The sequence below is a fragment of the Hypanus sabinus genome, chromosome 4, assembly GCF_030144855.1.
Source record: "Hypanus sabinus isolate sHypSab1 chromosome 4, sHypSab1.hap1, whole genome shotgun sequence".
Taxonomy (NCBI): Eukaryota; Metazoa; Chordata; class Chondrichthyes; order Myliobatiformes; family Dasyatidae; genus Hypanus; species Hypanus sabinus.
The window spans coordinates 95783200-95803247 of NC_082709.1; positions in this window are offsets into that span (position 1 = coordinate 95783200).

The following is a 20048-nucleotide window of genomic DNA, read 5'->3' on the forward strand; positions in this document are numbered from 1 at the left end:
CCTTTGCAGAAGTAAACCAAGTCAATGGGTGTTCCACTCTAAATGGTACCAGGTAGGTTACTGAATTCAGCTTGCATTGGAGTATTCCATGGCACTGAGCACTCTACATGCAATATCTATACAGTTCCAAACCACCCAGAGTAGTTATGTACGCAACCTTACCTCAGAATGCATTGAATAGAAAGTAATGCATTCAACTCAATGGAGTGTTCAGTTCAATTTTGCTGACACCTACTATGTGCTAACATGATGTAATCATTGTTATTATACTACCCATATGATTTAGAGTTGTCTGCACCCAATTCTATGAGTGTGCTACCTATACTCCAGAAATTACTTTCAGTAACATTACCTTCTCTACACAGTGGAACTTTAGCCTTTGCAGAATTGAAACACGTCAATGGCTGTTCCACTGTAAATGGTACCAGGTAGGTTGCTGAATTCAGCTTGCATTGGAGTATTCCATGGCACTGAGCACTCTCCATGCAATATCTATACTGTTCCAAATCACCCTGAGTAGTTATGTACACAACCTTACCTCAGAATGCATTGAATAGAAAGTAATGCAATCAACTCAATGGAGTGTTCAGTTCAATTTTGCTGATAACTACTATGTGCTAACATAATGGAAACATTGTTAGTAAACTAACCATATGATTTAGAGTTGTCTGCAACCAATGTTATGAGTGTGCTACCTATGCTCCAGAAGTTACTTTCAGTATCATTACCTTTTCTACACAGTGGAACTTTAGCCTTTGCAGAAGTAAACCAAGTCAATGGCTGTTCCACTCTAAATGGTACCAGGTAGGTGACTGAATTCAGCTTGCATTGGAGTATTCCATGGCACTGAGCACTCTACATGCAATATCTATACAGTTCCAAACCACCCAGAGTAGTTATGTACGCAAACTTACCACAGAATGCATTGAATAGAACGTAATGCATTCAACTCAATGGAGTGTACAGTTCAATTCTGCTGATAACTACTATGTGCTAACATGATGTAAACATTGTAAGCACACTATCCATATGATTTAGAGTTGTCTCCATCCAATTTTATGAATGTGCTACCTATTGTCCAGAAATTACTTTCAGTGACATTACCTTCTCTACACAGTGGAACTTTAGCCTTTGCAGAATTGAAACACGTCAATGGCTGTTTCACTGTAAATGGTACCAGGTAGGTTACTGAATTCAGCTTGCATTTGAGTATTCCATGGCACTGAGCACTCTACATGCAATATCTATACAGTTCCAAACCACCCAGAGTAGTTATGTACGCAACCTTACCACAGAATGCATTGAATAGAAAGTAATGCTTTCAACTCAATGCAGTGTACAGTTCAATTTTGCTGATAACTGCTGTGTGCTAACATGATGTAAACATTGTTAGCACACTAAACAAATGAATTAGTTTTATCTGCATCCAATTTTATGAGTGTGCTACCTATTCTCCAGAAGTTACTTTCAGTATCATTACCTTCTCTACACAGTGGAACTTTAGCCTTTGCAGAAGTAAACCAAGTCAATGGCTGTTCCACTCTAAATGGTACCAGGCAGGTTACTGAATTCAGCTTGCATTGGAGAATTCCATGGCACTGAGCACTCTACATGCAATATCTATACAGTTCCAAACCACCCAGAGTTGTTATGTACACAACCTTACCATTGAATGCATTGAAAAGAAAGTAATGCATTCAAGTCAATGGAGTGTACCGTTCAATTTTGCTGATAGGTACTTTGTGCTAACATGATGTAAACATTGTTAGAACACTAACCATATGATTCAGAGATGTCTGCAACCAATTTTATGAGTGTGCTACCTATTCTCCAGAAGTTACCTTCAGTATCATTCCCTTCTCTACACAGTGGAACTTTAGCCTTTGCAGAAGTAAACCAAGTAAATGGTTTGTACACCCTAAATGTTAACAGGTAGGTTACTGAATTCAGCTTGCATTTGAGTATTTCATGGCCCTGAGCACTCTACATGCAATATCTATACAGTTCCAAATCACCCAGAGTAGTTATGTACACAACCTTACCTCAGAATGCATTGAATAGAAAGTAATGCATTCAACTCAATGCAGTGTTCAGTTCAATTTTGCTGATAACTACTATGTGCTAACATGATGTAAACATTGTAAGCACACTAACCATATGATTTAGAGTTGTATCCATCCAATTTTATGAATGTGCTACTTATTCTCCAGAAATTACTTTCAGTGACATTACCTTCTCTACACATTGGACTTTAGCCTTTGCAGAATTGAAACACGTCAATGGCTGTTTCACTGTAAATGGTACCAGGTAGGTTACTGAATTCAGCTTGCATTTGAGTATTCCATGGCACTGAGCACTCTACATGCAATATCTATACAGTTCCAAACCACCCAGAGTAGTTATGTACGCAACCTTACCACAGAATGCATTGAATTGAAAGTAATGCTTTCAACTCAATGGAGTGTACAGTTCAATTTTGCTGATAACTGCTATGTGCTAACATGATGTAAACATTGTTAGCACACTAAACATATGATTTAGAGTTATCTGCATCTAATTTTATGAGTGTGCTACCTATTCTCCAGAAGTTACTTTCAGTATCATTACCTTCTCTACACAGTGGAACTTTAGCCTTTGCAGAAGTAAACCAAGTCAATGGGTGTTCCACTCTAAATGGTACCAGGTAGGTTACTGAATTCAGCTTGCATTGGTGTATTCCATGGCACTGAGCACTCTACATGCAATATCTAAACAGTTCCAAACCACCCAGAGTAGTTATGTACGCAACCTTACCTCAGAATGCATTGAATAGAAAGTAATGCATTCAACTCAATGGAGTGTTCAGTTCAATTTTGCTGATACCTACTATGTGCTAACATGATGTAATCATTGTTATTATACTACCCATATGATTTAGAGTTGTCTGCACCCAATTCTATGAGTGTGCTACCTATACTCCAGAAATTACTTTCAGTAACATTACCTTCTCTACACAGTGGAACTTTAGCCTTTGCAGAATTGAAACACATCAATGGCTGTTCCACTGTAAATGGTACCAGGTAGGTTGCTGAATTCAGCTTGCATTGGAGTATTCCATGGCACTGAGCACTCTCCATGCAATATCTATACTGTTCCAAATCACCCTGAGTAGTTATGTACACAACCTTACCTCAGAATGCATTGAATAGAAAGTAATGCAATCAACTCAATGGAGTGTTCAGTTCAATTTTGCTGATAACTACTATGTGCTAACATAATGGAAACATTGTTAGTAAACTAACCATACGATTTAGAGTTGTCTGCAACCAATTTTATGAGTGTGCTACCTATGCCCCAGAAGTTACTTTCAGTATCATTACCTTTTCTACACAGTGGATCTTTAGCCTTTGCAGAAGTAAACCAAGTCAATGGCTGTTCCACTCTAAATGGTACCAGGTAGGTGACTGAATTCAGCTTGCATTGGAGTATTCCATGGCACTGAGCACTCTACATGCAATATCTATACAGTTCCAAACCACCCAGAGTAGTTATGTACGCAACATTACCACAGAATGCATTGAATACAAAGTAATGCATTCAACTCAATGGAGTGTACAGTTCAATTCTGCTGATAACTACTATGTGCTAACATGATGTAAACATTGTAAGCACACTAACCATATGATTTAGAGTTGTCTGCATCCAATTTTATAAGTGTGCTACCTATGCTCCAGAAGTTACTTTCAGTATCATTACCTTCTCTACACAGAGGAACTTTAGCATTTGCAGAAGTAAACCAAGTCAATGGCTGTTCCACTCTAAATGGTAACAGGTAGGTTACTGAATTCAGCTTGCATTGGAGTATTCCATGGCACTGAGCACTCTACATGCAAGATATATACAGTTCCAAACCACCCAGAGTTGTTATGTTCACAACCTTACCATTGAATGTATTGAATAGAAAGAAATGCATTCAACACAATGGAGTGTTCAGTTCAATTTTGCTGATACCTACTATGTGCTAACATGATGTAAACATTGTTATTATACTACCCATATGATTTAGAGTTGTCTGCACCCAATTCTATGAGTGTGCTACCTATACTCCAGAAATTACTTTCAGTAACATTACCTTCTCTACAGAGTGGAACTTTAGACTTTGCAGAATTGAAACACGTCAATGGCTGTTTCACTGTAAATGGTACCAGGTAGGTTACTGAATTCAGCTTGCATTTGAGTATTCCATGGCCCTGAGCACTCTACATGCAATATCTATACAGTTCCAAATCACCCAGAGTAGTTATGTACACAACCTTACCTCAGAATGCATTGAATAGAAAGTAATGCATTCAACTCAATGGAGTGTTCAGTTCAATTTTGCTGATAACTACTATGTGCTAACATAATGTAAACATTGTTAGTACACTAACCATATGATTTAGAGTTGTCTGCAACCAATTTTATGAGTGTGCTACCTATGCTCCAGAAGTTACTTTCAGTATCATTACCTTCTCTACATGTAGAAATTTAGCGTTTGCAGAAGTAAACCAAGTCAATGGCTGTTCCACTCTGAATGGTACCAGGTAGGTAACTGAATTCAGCTTGCATTGGAGTATTCCATGGCACTGAGCACTCTACATGCAATATCTATACAGTTCCAAACCACCCAGAGTAGTTATGTACGCAACCTTACCACAGAATGCATTGAATAGAAAGTAATGCATTCAAATCAATGGAGTGTTCAGTTCAATTTTGCTGATAACTACTATCTGCTAACATAATGGAAACATTGTTAGAACACTAACCATATGGTTTAGAGTTCTCTGCAACCAATGTTATGAGTGTGCTACCTATGCTCCAGAAGTTACTTTCAGTATCATTACCTTTTCTACACAGTGGAACTTTAGCCTTTGCAGAAGTAAACCAAGTCAATGGTGTTCCACTCTAAATGGTACCAGGTAGGTGACTGAATTCAGCTTGCATTGGAGTATTCCATGGCACTGAGCACTCTACATGCAATATCTATACAGTTCCAAACCACCCAGAGTAGTTATGTACGCAAACTTACCACAGAATGCATTGAATAGAAAGTAATGCATTCAACTCAATGGAGTGTACAGTTCAATTCTGCTGATAACTACTATGTGCTAACATGATGTAAACATTGTAAGCACACTATCCATATGATTTAGAGTTGTCTCCATCCAATTTTATGAATGTGCTACCTATTGTCCAGAAATTACTTTCAGTGACATTACCTTCTCTACACAGTGGAACTTTAGCCTTTGCAGAATTGAAACACGTCAATGGCTGTTTCACTGTAAATGGTACCAGGTAGGTTACTGAATTCAGCTTGCATTTGAGTATTCCATGGCACTGAGCACTCTACATGCAATATCTATACAGTTCCAAACCACCCAGAGTAGTTATGTACGCAACCTTACCACAGAATGCATTGAATAGAAAGTAATGCTTTCAACTCAATGCAGTGTACAGTTCAATTTTGCTGATAACTGCTATGTGCTAACATGATGTAAACATTGTTAGCACACTAAACATATGATTTAGAGTTATCTGCATCTAATTTTATGAGTGTGCTACGTATTCTCCAGAAGTTACTTTCAGTATCATTACCTTCTCTACACAGTGGAACTTTAGCCTTTGCAGAAGTAAACCAAGTCAATGGGTGTTCCACTCTAAATGGTACCAGGTAGGTTACTGAATTCAGCTTGCATTGGAGTATTCCATGGCACTGAGCACTCTACATGCAATATCTATACAGTTCCAAACCACCCAGAGTAGTTATGTACGCAACCTTACCTCAGAATGCATTGAATAGAAAGTAATGCATTCAACTCAATGGAGTGTTCAGTTCAATTTTGCTGATACCTACTATGTGCTAACATGATGTAATCATTGTTATTATACTACCCATATGATTTAGAGTTGTCTGCACCCAATTCTATGAGTGTGCTACCTATACTCCAGAAATTACTTTCAGTAACATTACCTTTTCTTCACAGTGGAACTTTAGCCTTTGCAGAATTGAAACACGTCAATGGCTGTTCCACTGTAAATGGTACCAGGTAGGTTGCTGAATTCAGCTTGCATTGGAGTATTCCATGGCACTGAGCACTCTCCATGCAATATCTATACTGTTCCAAATCACCCTGAGTAGTTATGTACATAACCTTACCTCAGAATGCATTGAATAGAAAGTAATGCAATCAACTCAATGGAGTGTTCAGTTCAATTTTGCTGATAACTACTATGTGCTAACATAATGGAAACATTGTTAGTAAACTAACCATATGATTTAGAGTTGTCTGCAACCAATGTTATGAGTGTGCTACCTATGCTCCAGAAGTGACTTTCAGTATCATTACCTTTTCTACACAGTGGAACTTTAGCCTTTGCAGAAGTAAACCAAGTCAATGGCTGTTCCACTCTAAATGGTACCAGGTAGGTGACTGAATTCAGCTTGCATTGGAGTATTCCATGGCACTGAGCACTCTACATGCAATATCTATACAGTTCCAAACCACCCAGAGTAGTTATGTACGCAACATTACCACAGAATGCATTGAATAGAAAGTAATGCATTCAACTCAATGGAGTGTACAGTTCAATTCTGCTGATAACTACTATGTGCTAACATGATGTAAACATTGTAAGCACACTAACCATATGATTTAGAGTTGTCTGCATCCAATTTTATAAGTGTGCTACCTATTCTCCAGAAGTTACTTTCAGTATCATTACCTTCTCTACACTGAGGAACTTTAGCATTTGCAGAAGTAAACCAAGTCAATGGCTGTTCCACTCTAAATGGTAACAGGTAGGTTACTGAATTCAGTTTGCATTGGAGTATTCCATGGCACTGAGCACTCTACATGCAATATATATACAGTTCCAAACCACCCAGAGTTGTTATGTACACAACCTTACCATTGCATGCATTGAATAGAAAGTAATGCATTCAACACAATGGAGTGTTCAGTTCAATTTTGCTGATACCTACTATGTGCTAACATGATGTAAACATTGTTAGCACACTAACCATATGATGTAGAGTTGTCTGCATCCAATTTTATGAGTGTGCTACCTATTCTCCAGAAATTACTTTCAGTAACATTACCTTCTCTACACAGTGGAACTTTAGCTTTTGCAGAATTGAAACATGTCAATGGCTGTTTCACTGTAAATGGTACCAGGTAGGTTACTGAATTCAGCTTGCATTGGAGTATTCCATGGCACTGAGCACTCTACATGCAATATCTATACAGTTCCAAACCACCCAGAGTAGTTATGTACACAACCTTACCACAGAATGCATTGAATAGAAAGTAATGCATTCAACACAATGGAGTGTTCAGTTCAATTTTGCTGATAACTACTATGTGCTAACATGATGTAAACATTGTTAGCACACTAACCATATGATTTAGAGTTGTCTGCATCCAACTTTATGAGTGTGCTACCTATTCTCCAGAAGTTACTTTGAGTATCATTCCCTTCTCTACACAGAGGAACTTTAGCCTTTGCAGAAGTAAACCAAGTCAATGGCTGTTCCACTCTAAATGGTAACAGGTAGGTTACTGAATTGAGCTTGCATTGGAGTATTCCATGGCACTGAGCACTCTACATGCAATATTTATACAGTTCCAAACCACCCAGAGTAGTTATGTACTCAACCTTACCACAGAATGCATTGAATAGAAAGTAATGCAGTCAACACAATGGAGTGTTAAGTTCAATTATGCTGATAACTACTATGTGCTAACATGATATAAACATTATTAGCACACTAACCATATGATTTAGAGTTGTCTGCATCCAATTTTATGAGTGTGCTACCTATTCTCCAGAAATTACTTTCAGTAACATTACCTTCTCTACACAGTAGAACTTTAGCCTTTGCAGAATTGAAACACGTCAATGGCTGTTTCACTGTAAATGGTACCAGGTAGGTTACTGAATTCAGCTTGCATTTGAGTATTCCATGGCACTGAGCACTCTCCATGCAATATCTATACAGTTCCAAACCACCCAGAGTTGTTATGGACACAACCTTACCATTGAATGCATTGAATAGAAAGTAATGCATTCAACACAATGGAGTGTTCAGTTCAATTTTGCTGATACCTACTATGTGCTAACATGATGTAAACATTGTTATTATACTACCCATATGATTTAGAGTTGTCTGCACCCAATTCTATGAGTGTGCTACCTATACTCCAGAAATTACTTTCAGTAACATTACCTTCGCTACACAGTGGAACTTTAGCGTTTGCAGAATTGAAACACGTCAATGGCTGTTTCACTGTAAATGGTACCAGGTAGGTTACTGAATTCAGCTTGCATTTGAGTATTTCATGGCCCTGAGCACTCTACATGCAATATCTATACAGTTCCAAATCACCCAGAGTAGTTATGTACACAACCTTACCTCAGAATGCATTGAATAGAAAGTAATGCATTCAACTCAATGCAGTGTTCAGTTCAATTTTGCTGATAACTACTATGTGCTAACATGATGTAAACATTGTAAGCACACTAACCATATGATTTAGAGTTGTCTCCATCCAATTTTATGAATGTGCTACTTATTCTCCAGAAATTACTTTCAGTGACATTACCTTCTCTACACATTGGACTTTAGCCTTTGCAGAATTGAAACACGTCAATGGCTGTTTCACTGTAAATGGTACCAGGTAGGTGACTGAATTCAGCTTGCATTGGAGTATTCCATGGCACTGAGCACTCTACATGCAATATCTATACAGTTCCAAACCACCCAGAGTAGTTATGTACGCAACATTACCACAGAATGCATTGAATAGAAAGTAATGCATTCAACTCAATGGAGTGTACAGTTCAATTCTGCTGATAACTACTATGTGCTAACATGATGTAAACATTGTAAGCACACTAACCATATGATTTAGAGTTGTCTGCATCCAATTTTATAAGTGTGCTACCTATTCTCCAGAAGTTACTTTCAGTATCATTACCTTCTCTACACTGAGGAACTTTAGCATTTGCAGAAGTAAACCAAGTCAATGGCTGTTCCACTCTAAATGGTAACAGGTAGGTTACTGAATTCAGTTTGCATTGGAGTATTCCATGGCACTGAGCACTCTACATGCAATATATATACAGTTCCAAACCACCCAGAGTTGTTATGTACACAACCTTACCATTGCATGCATTGAATAGAAAGTAATGCATTCAACACAATGGAGTGTTCAGTTCAATTTTGCTGATACCTACTATGTGCTAACATGATGTAAACATTGTTAGCACACTAACCATATGATGTAGAGTTGTCTGCATCCAATTTTATGAGTGTGCTACCTATTCTCCAGAAATTACTTTCAGTAACATTACCTTCTCTACACAGTGGAACTTTAGCTTTTGCAGAATTGAAACATGTCAATGGCTGTTTCACTGTAAATGGTACCAGGTAGGTTACTGAATTCAGCTTGCATTGGAGTATTCCATGGCACTGAGCACTCTACATGCAATATCTATACAGTTCCAAACCACCCAGAGTAGTTATGTACACAACCTTACCACAGAATGCATTGAATAGAAAGTAATGCATTCAACACAATGGAGTGTTCAGTTCAATTTTGCTGATAACTACTATGTGCTAACATGATGTAAACATTGTTAGCACACTAACCATATGATTTAGAGTTGTCTGCATCCAACTTTATGAGTGTGCTACCTATTCTCCAGAAGTTACTTTGAGTATCATTCCCTTCTCTACACAGAGGAACTTTAGCCTTTGCAGAAGTAAACCAAGTCAATGGCTGTTCCACTCTAAATGGTAACAGGTAGGTTACTGAATTGAGCTTGCATTGGAGTATTCCATGGCACTGAGCACTCTACATGCAATATTTATACAGTTCCAAACCACCCAGAGTAGTTATGTACTCAACCTTACCACAGAATGCATTGAATAGAAAGTAATGCAGTCAACACAATGGAGTGTTAAGTTCAATTATGCTGATAACTACTATGTGCTAACATGATATAAACATTATTAGCACACTAACCATATGATTTAGAGTTGTCTGCATCCAATTTTATGAGTGTGCTACCTATTCTCCAGAAATTACTTTCAGTAACATTACCTTCTCTACACAGTAGAACTTTAGCCTTTGCAGAATTGAAACACGTCAATGGCTGTTTCACTGTAAATGGTACCAGGTAGGTTACTGAATTCAGCTTGCATTTGAGTATTCCATGGCACTGAGCACTCTCCATGCAATATCTATACAGTTCCAAACCACCCAGAGTTGTTATGGACACAACCTTACCATTGAATGCATTGAATAGAAAGTAATGCATTCAACACAATGGAGTGTTCAGTTCAATTTTGCTGATACCTACTATGTGCTAACATGATGTAAACATTGTTATTATACTACCCATATGATTTAGAGTTGTCTGCACCCAATTCTATGAGTGTGCTACCTATACTCCAGAAATTACTTTCAGTAACATTACCTTCGCTACACAGTGGAACTTTAGCGTTTGCAGAATTGAAACACGTCAATGGCTGTTTCACTGTAAATGGTACCAGGTAGGTTACTGAATTCAGCTTGCATTTGAGTATTTCATGGCCCTGAGCACTCTACATGCAATATCTATACAGTTCCAAATCACCCAGAGTAGTTATGTACACAACCTTACCTCAGAATGCATTGAATAGAAAGTAATGCATTCAACTCAATGCAGTGTTCAGTTCAATTTTGCTGATAACTACTATGTGCTAACATGATGTAAACATTGTAAGCACACTAACTATATGATTTAGAGTTGTCTCCATCCAATTTTATGAATGTGCTACTTATTCTCCAGAAATTACTTTCAGTGACATTACCTTCTCTACACATTGGACTTTAGCCTTTGCAGAATTGAAACACGTCAATGGCTGTTTCACTGTAAATGGTACCAGGTAGGTTACTGAATTCAGCTTGCATTTGAGTATTCCATGGCACTGAGCACTCTACATGCAATATCTATACAGTTCCAAACCACCCAGAGTAGTTATGTACGCAACCTTACCACAGAATGCATTGAATTGAAAGTAATGCTTTCAACTCAATGGAGTGTACAGTTCAATTTTGCTGATAACTGCTATGTGCTAACATGATGTAAACATTGTTAGCACACTAAACATATGATTTAGAGTTATCTGCATCTAATTTTATGAGTGTGCTACCTATTCTCCAGAAGTTACTTTCAGTATCATTACCTTCTCTACACAGTGGAACTTTAGCCTTTGCAGAAGTAAACCAAGTCAATGGGTGTTCCACTCTAAATGGTACCAGGTAGGTTACTGAATTCAGCTTGCATTGGTGTATTCCATGGCACTGAGCACTCTACATGCAATATCTAAACAGTTCCAAACCACCCAGAGTAGTTATGTACGCAACCTTACCTCAGAATGCATTGAATAGAAAGTAATGCATTCAACTCAATGGAGTGTTCAGTTCAATTTTGCTGATACCTACTATGTGCTAACATGATGTAATCATTGTTATTATACTACCCATATGATTTAGAGTTGTCTGCACCCAATTCTATGAGTGTGCTACCTATACTCCAGAAATTACTTTCAGTAACATTACCTTCTCTACACAGTGGAACTTTAGCCTTTGCAGAATTGAAACACATCAATGGCTGTTCCACTGTAAATGGAACCAGGTAGGTTGCTGAATTCAGCTTGCATTGGAGTATTCCATGGCACTGAGCACTCTACATGCAATATCTATACAGTTCCAAACCACCCAGAGTAGTTATGTACACAACCTTACCACAGAATGCATTGAATAGAAAGTAATGCATTCAACACAATGGAGTGTTCAGTTCAATTTTGCTGATAACTACTATGTGCTAACATGATGTAAACATTGTTAGCACACTAACCATATGATTTAGAGTTGTCTGCATCCAACTTTATGAGTGTGCTACCTATTCTCCAGAAGTTACTTTGAGTATCATTCCCTTCTCTACACAGAGGAACTTTAGCCTTTGCAGAAGTAAACCAAGTCAATGGCTGTTCCACTCTAAATGGTAACAGGTAGGTTACTGAATTCAGCTTGCATTGGAGTATTCCATGGCACTGAGCACTCTACATGCAATATCTATACAGTTCCAAACCACCCAGAGTAGTTATGTACTCAACCTTACCACAGAATGCATTGAATAGAAAGTAATGCAGTCAACACAATGGAGTGTTAAGTTCAATTTTGCTAATAACTACTATGTGCTAACATGATATAAACATTATTAGCACACTAACCATATGATGTAGAGTTGTCTGCATCCAATTTTATGAGTGTGCTACCTATTCTCCAGAAATTACTTTCAGTAACATTACCTTCTCTACACAGTAGAACTTTAGCCTTTGCAGAATTGAAACACGTCAATGGCTGTTTCACTGTAAATGGTACCAGGTAGGTTACTGAATTCAGCTTGCATTTGAGTATTCCATGGCCCTGAGCACTCTACATGCAATATCTATACAGTTCCAAATCACCCAGAGTAGTTATGTACACAACCTTACCTCAGAATGCATTGAATAGAAAGTAATGCATTCAACTCAATGGAGTGTTCAGTTCAATTTTGCTGATAACTGCTATGTGCTAACATGATGTAAACATTGTTAGCACACTAAACATATGATTTAGAGTTATCTGCATCCAATTTTATGAGTGTGCTTCCTATTCTCCAGAAGTTACTTTCAGTATCATTACCTTCTCTACACAGTGGAACTTTAGCCTTTGCAGAAGTAAACCAAGTCAATGGCTTTTCCACTGTAAAAGGTACAAGGTAAGTTACTGAATTCAGCTTGCATTGGAGTATTCCATGGCACTCAGCACTCTCCATGCAATATCTATACAGTTCCAAATCACCTAGAGTAGTTATGTACACAAACGTACCTCAGAATGCATTGAATAGAAAGTAATGCATTCAACTCAATGGAGTGTTCAGAGCAATTTTGCTGATAACTACTATGTGCTAACATAATGTAAACAGTGTTAGTACACTAACCATATGATTTAGAGTTGTCTGCAACCAATTTTATGAGTGTGCTACCTATGCTCCAGAAGTTACTTTCAGTATCATTACCTTCTCTAAACAGTGGAACTTTAGCCTTTGCAGAATTGAAACACGTCAATGGCTGTTTCACTGTAAATGGTACCAGGTAGGTTACTGAATTCAGATGCATTTGAGTATTCCATGGCCCTGAGCACTCTACATGCAATATCTATACAGTTCCAAATCACCCAGAGTAGTTATGTACACAACCTTACCATTGAATGCATTGAATAGAAAGTAATGCATTCAACACAATGGAGTGTTCAGTTCAATTTTGCTGATACCTACTATGTGCTAACATGATGTAAACATTGTTATTATACTACCCATATGATTTAGAGTTCTCTGCAACCAATTTTATGAGTGTGCTACCTATGCTCCAGAAGTTACTTTCAGTATCATTACCTTCTCTACACAGTGGAACTTTAGCCTTTGCAGAAGTAAACCAAGTCAATGGCTGTTCCACTCTAAATGGTACCAGGTAGGTTACTGAAATCAGCTTGCATTGGAGTATTCCATGGCACTGAGCACTCTACATGCAATATCTATACAGTTCCAAACCACCCAGAGTAGTTATGTACGCACCCTTACCACAGAATGCATTGAATAGAAAGTAATGCATTCAACTCAATGGAGTGTACAGATCAATTTTGCTGATATCTACTATGTGCTAATATGATGTAAACATTGTAAGCACACAAACCATATGATTTAGAGTTGTCTGCATCCAATTTTATGAGTGTGCTACCTATTCTCCAGAAGTTACTTTCAGTATCATTACCTTCTCTACACAGAGGAACTTTAGCCTTTGCAGAAGTAAACCAAGTCAATGGCTGTTCCACTCTAAATGGAACAGGTAGGTTACTGAATTCAGCTTGCATTGGAGTATTCCATGGCACTGAGCACTCTACATGCAATATCTATACAGTTCCAAACCACCCAGAATAGTTATGTACACAAACTTAACACAGAATGCATTGAATAGAAAGTAATGCAGTCAGCACAATGGAGTGTTAAGTTCAATTTTGCTGATAACTACTATGTGCTAACATGATGTAAACATTGTTAGCACACTAACCATATGATTTAGAGTTGTCTGCATCCAATTTTGTGAGTGTGCTACCTATTCTCCAGAAATTACTTTCAGTAACATTACCTTCTCTACACAGTGGAACTTTAGCCTTTGCAGAATTGAAACACGTCAATGGCTGTTTCACTGTAAATGGTACCAGGTAGGTTACTGAATTCAGCTTGCATTTGAGTATTCCATGGCCCTCAGCACTCTACATGCAATATCTATACAGTTCCAAATCACCCAGAGTAGTTATGTACACAACCTTACCTCAGAATGCATTGAATAGAAAGTAATGCATTCAACTCAATGGAGGGTTCAGTTCAATTTTGCTGATAACTGCTATGTGCTAACATGATGTAAACATTGTTAGAACACTAACCATATGATTCAGAGATGTCTGCAACCAATTTTATGAGTGTTCTACCTATTCTCCAGAAGTTACCTTCAGTATCATTACCTTCTCTACACAGTGGAACTTTTGCCTTTGCAGAATTGAAACACGTAAATGGCTGTTTCACTGTAAATGGTACCAGGTAGGTTACTGAATTCAAATGCATTTGAGTATTCCATGTCCCTGAGCACTCTACATGCAATATCTATACAGTTCCAAATCACCCAGAGTAGTTATGTACACAACCTTACCTCAGAATGCATTGAATAGAAAGTAATGCATTCAACACAATGGAGTGTTCAGTTCAATTTTGCTGATACCTACTATGTGCTAACATGATGTAAACATTGTTATTATACTACCCATATGATTTAGAGTTGACTGCAACCAATTTTATGAGTGTGCTACCTATGCTCCAGAAGTTACTTTCAGTATCATTACCTTCTCTACACAGTGGAACTTTAGCCTTTGCAGAAGTAAACCAAGTCAAAGGCTGTTCCACTCTGAATGGTACCAGGTAGGTTACTGAATTCAGCTTGCACTGGAGTATTCCATGGCACTGAGCACTCTACATGCAATATCTATACAGTTCCAAACCACCCAGAGTAGTTATGTACGCACCCTTACCACAGAATGCATTGAATAGAAAGTAATGCATTCAGCTCAATGGAGTGTACAGATCAATTTTGCTGATATCTACTATGTGCTAATATGATGTAAACATTGTAAGCACACTAACCATATGATTTAGAGTTGTCTGCATCCAATTTTATGAGTGTGCTACCTATTCTACAGAAGTTACTTTCAGTATCATTACCTTCTCTACACAGAGGAACTTTAGCCTTTGCAGAAGTAAACCAAGTCAATGGCTGTTCCACTCTAAATGGTAACAGGTAGCTTACTGAATTCAGCTTGCATTGGAGTATTCCATGGCACTGAGCACTCTACATGCAATATCTATACAGTTCCAAACCACCCAGAGTAGTTATGTACACAAACTTAACACAGAATGCATTGAATAGAAAGTAATGCAGTCAACACAATGGAGTGTTAAGTTCAATTTTGCTGGTAACTACTATGTGCTAACATGATGTAAACATTGTTAGCACACTAACCATATGACTTAGAGTTGTCTGCATCCAATTTTATGAGTGTGCTACCTATTCTCCAGAAATTACTTTCAGTAACATTACCTTCTCTACACAGTGGAACTTTAGCCTTTGCAGAATTGAAACACGTCAATGGCTGTTTCACTGTAAATGGTACCAGGTAGGTTACTGAATTCAGCTTGCATTTGAGTATTCCATGGCACTGAGCACTCTACATGCAATATCTATACAGTTCCAAACCACCCAGAGTAGTTATGTACGCAACCTTACCACAGAATGCATTGAATTGAAAGTAATGCTTTCAACTCAATGGAGTGTACAGTTCAATTTTGCTGATAACTGCTATGTGCTAACATGATGTAAACATTGTTAGCACACTAAACATATGATTTAGATTTATCTGCATCTAATTTTATGAGTGTGCTACCTATTCTCCAGAAGTTACTTTCAGTATCATTACCTTCTCTACACAGTGGAACTTTAGCCTTTGCAGAAGTAAACCAAGTCAATGGCTGTTCCACTCTGAATGGTACCAGGTAGGTAACTGAATTCAGCTTGCATTGGAGTATTCCATGGCACTGAGCACTCTACATGCAATATCTATACAGTTCCAAACCACCCAGAGTAGTTATGTACGCAACCTTACCACAGAATGCATTGAATAGAAAGTAATGCATTCAAATCAATGGAGTGTTCAGTTCAATTTTGCTGATAACTACTATGTGCTAACATAATGGAAACATTGTTAGAACACTAACCATATGGTTTAGAGTTCTCTGCAACCAATGTTATGAGTGTGCTACCTATGCTCCAGAAGTTACTTTCAGTATCATTACCTTTTCTACACAGTGGAACTTTAGCCTTTGCAGAAGTAAACCAAGTCAATGGTGTTCCACTCTAAATGGTACCAGGTAGGTGACTGAATTCAGCTTGCATTGGAGTATTCCATGGCACTGAGCACTCTACATGCAATATCTATACAGTTCCAAACCACCCAGAGTAGTTATGTACGCAAACCTACCACAGAATGCATTGAATAGAAAGTAATGCATTCACCTCAATGGAGTGTACAGTTCAATTCTGCTGATAACTACTATGTGCTAACATGATGTAAACATTGTAAGCACACTATCCATATGATTTAGAGTTGTCTCCATCCAATTTTATGAATGTGCTACCTATTGTCCAGAAATTACTTTCAGTGACATTACCTTCTCTACACAGTGGAACTTTAGCCTTTGCAGAATTGAAACACGTCAATGGCTGTTTCACTGTAAATGGTACCAGGTAGGTTACTGAATTCAGCTTGCATTTGAGTATTCCATGGCACTGAGCACTCTACATGCAATATCTATACAGTTCCAAACCACCCAGAGTAGTTATGTACGCAACCTTACCACAGAATGCATTGAATAGAAAGTAATGCTTTCAACTCAATGCAGTGTACAGTTCAATTTTGCTGATAACTGCTATGTGCTAACATGATGTAAACATTGTTAGCACACTAAACATATTATTTAGAGTTATCTGCATCTAATTTTATGAGTGTGCTACGTATTCTCCAGAAGTTACTTTCAGTATCATTACCTTCTCTACACAGTGGAACTTTAGCCTTTGCAGAAGTAAACCAAGTCAATGGGTGTTCCACTCTAAATGGTACCAGGTAGGTTACTGAATTCAGCTTGCATTGGAGTATTCCATGGCACTGAGCACTCTACATGCAATATCTATACAGTTCCAAACCACCCAGAGTAGTTATGTACGCAACCTTACCTCAGAATGCATTGAATAGAAAGTAATGCATTCAACTCAATGGAGTGTTCAGTTCAATTTTGCTGATACCTACTATGTGCTAACATGATGTAATCATTGTTATTATACTACCCATATGATTTAGAGTTGTCTGCACCCAATTCTATGAGTGTGCTACCTATACTCCAGAAATTACTTTCAGTAACATTACCTTTTCTACACAGTGGAACTTTAGCCTTTGCAGAATTGAAACACGTCAATGGCTGTTCCACTGTAAATGGTACCAGGTAGGTTGCTGAATTCAGTTTGCATTGGAGTATTCCATGGCACTGAGCACTCTCCATGCAATATCTATACTGTTCCAAATCACCCTGAGTAGTTATGTACATAACCTTACCTCAGAATGCATTGAATAGAAAGTAATGCAATCAACTCAATGGAGTGTTCAGTTCAATTTTGCTGATAACTACTATGTGCTAACATAATGGAAACATTGTTAGTAAACTAACCATATGATTTAGAGTTGTCTGCAACCAATGTTATGAGTGTGCTACCTATGCTCCAGAAGTGACTTTCAGTATCATTACCTTTTCTACACAGTGGAACTTTAGCCTTTGCAGAAGTAAACCAAGTCAATGGCTGTTCCACTCTAAATGGTACCAGGTAGGTGACTGAATTCAGCTTGCATTGGAGTATTCCATGGCACTGAGCACTCTACATGCAATATCTATACAGTTCCAAACCACCCAGAGTAGTTATGTACGCAACATTACCACAGAATGCATTGAATAGAAAGTAATGCATTCAACTCAATGGAGTGTACAGTTCAATTCTGCTGATAACTACTATGTGCTAACATGATGTAAACATTGTAAGCACACTAACCATATGATTTAGAGTTGTCTGCATCCAATTTTATAAGTGTGCTACCTATTCTCCAGAAGTTACTTTCAGTATCATTACCTTCTCTACACTGAGGAACTTTAGCATTTGCAGAAGTAAACCAAGTCAATGGCTGTTCCACTCTAAATGGTAACAGGTAGGTTACTGAATTCAGCTTGCATTGGAGTATTCCATGGCACTGAGCACTCTACATGCAATATATATACAGTTCCAAACCACCCAGAGTTGTTATGTACACAACCTTACCATTGCATGCATTGAATAGAAAGTAATGCATTCAACACAATGGAGTGTTCAGTTCAATTTTGCTGATACCTACTATGTGCTAACATGATGTAAACATTGTTAGTATACTACCCATATGATTTAGAGTTGTCTGCACCCAATTCTATGAGTGTGCTACCTATACTCCAGAAATTACTTTCAGTAACATTACCTTCTCTACAGAGTGGAACTTTAGCCTTTGCAGAAGTAAACCAAGTCAATGGCTGTTCCACTCTAAATGGTACCAGGTAGGTTACTGAATTCAGCTTGCTTTGTAGTATTCCATGGCACTGAGCATTCTACATGCAATATCTATACAGTTCCAAACCACCCAGAGTAGTTATGTACACAACCATACCACAGAATGCATTGAATAGACAGTAATGCAGTCAACAAAATGGTTAAGTTCAATTTTGATGATAACTACTATGTGCTAACATGATGTAAACATTGTTAGCACACTAACCATATGATGTAGAGTTGTCTGCATCCAATTTTATGAGTGTGCTACCTATGCTCCAGAAGTTACTTTCAGTATCATTACCTTTTCTACACAGTGGAACTTTAGCCTTTGCAGAAGTAAACCAAGTCAATGGCTGTTCCACTCTAAATGGTACCAGGTAGGTGACTGAATTCAGCTTGCATTGGAGTATTCCATGGCACTGAGCACTCTACATGGAATATCTATACAGTTCCAAACCACCCAGAGTAGTTATGTACGCAACCTTACCACAGAATACATTGAATAGAAAGTAATGCATTCAACTCAATGGAGTGTACAGTTCAATTCTGCTGATAACTACTATGTGCTAACATGATGTAAACATTGTAAGCACACTAACCATATGATTTAGAGTTGTCTCCATCCAATTTTATGAATGTGCTACTTATTCTCCAGAAATTACTTTCAGTGACATTACCTTCTCTACACATTGGACTTTAGCCTTTGCAGAATTGAAACACGTCAATGGCTGTTCCACTCTGAATGGTACCAGGTAGGTAACTGAATTCAGCTTGCATTGGAGTATTCCATGGCACTGAGCACTCTACATGCAATATCTATACAGTTCCAAACCACCCAGAGTAGTTATGTACGCAACCTTACCACAGAATGCATTGAATAGAAAGTAATGCATTCAAATCAATGGAGTGTTCAGTTCAATTTTGCTGATAACTACTATGTGCTAACATAATGGAAACATTGTTAGAACACTAACCATATGGTTTAGAGTTCTCTGCAACCAATGTTATGCGTGTGCTACCTATGCTCCAGAAGTTACTTTCAGTATCATTACCTTTTCTACACAGTGGAACTTTAGCCTTTGCAGAAGTAAACCAAGTCAATGGTGTTCCACTCTAAATGGTACCAGGTAGGTTACTGAATTCAGCTTGCATTGGAGTATTCCATGGCACTGAGCACTCTACATGCAATATCTATACAGTTCCAAACCAC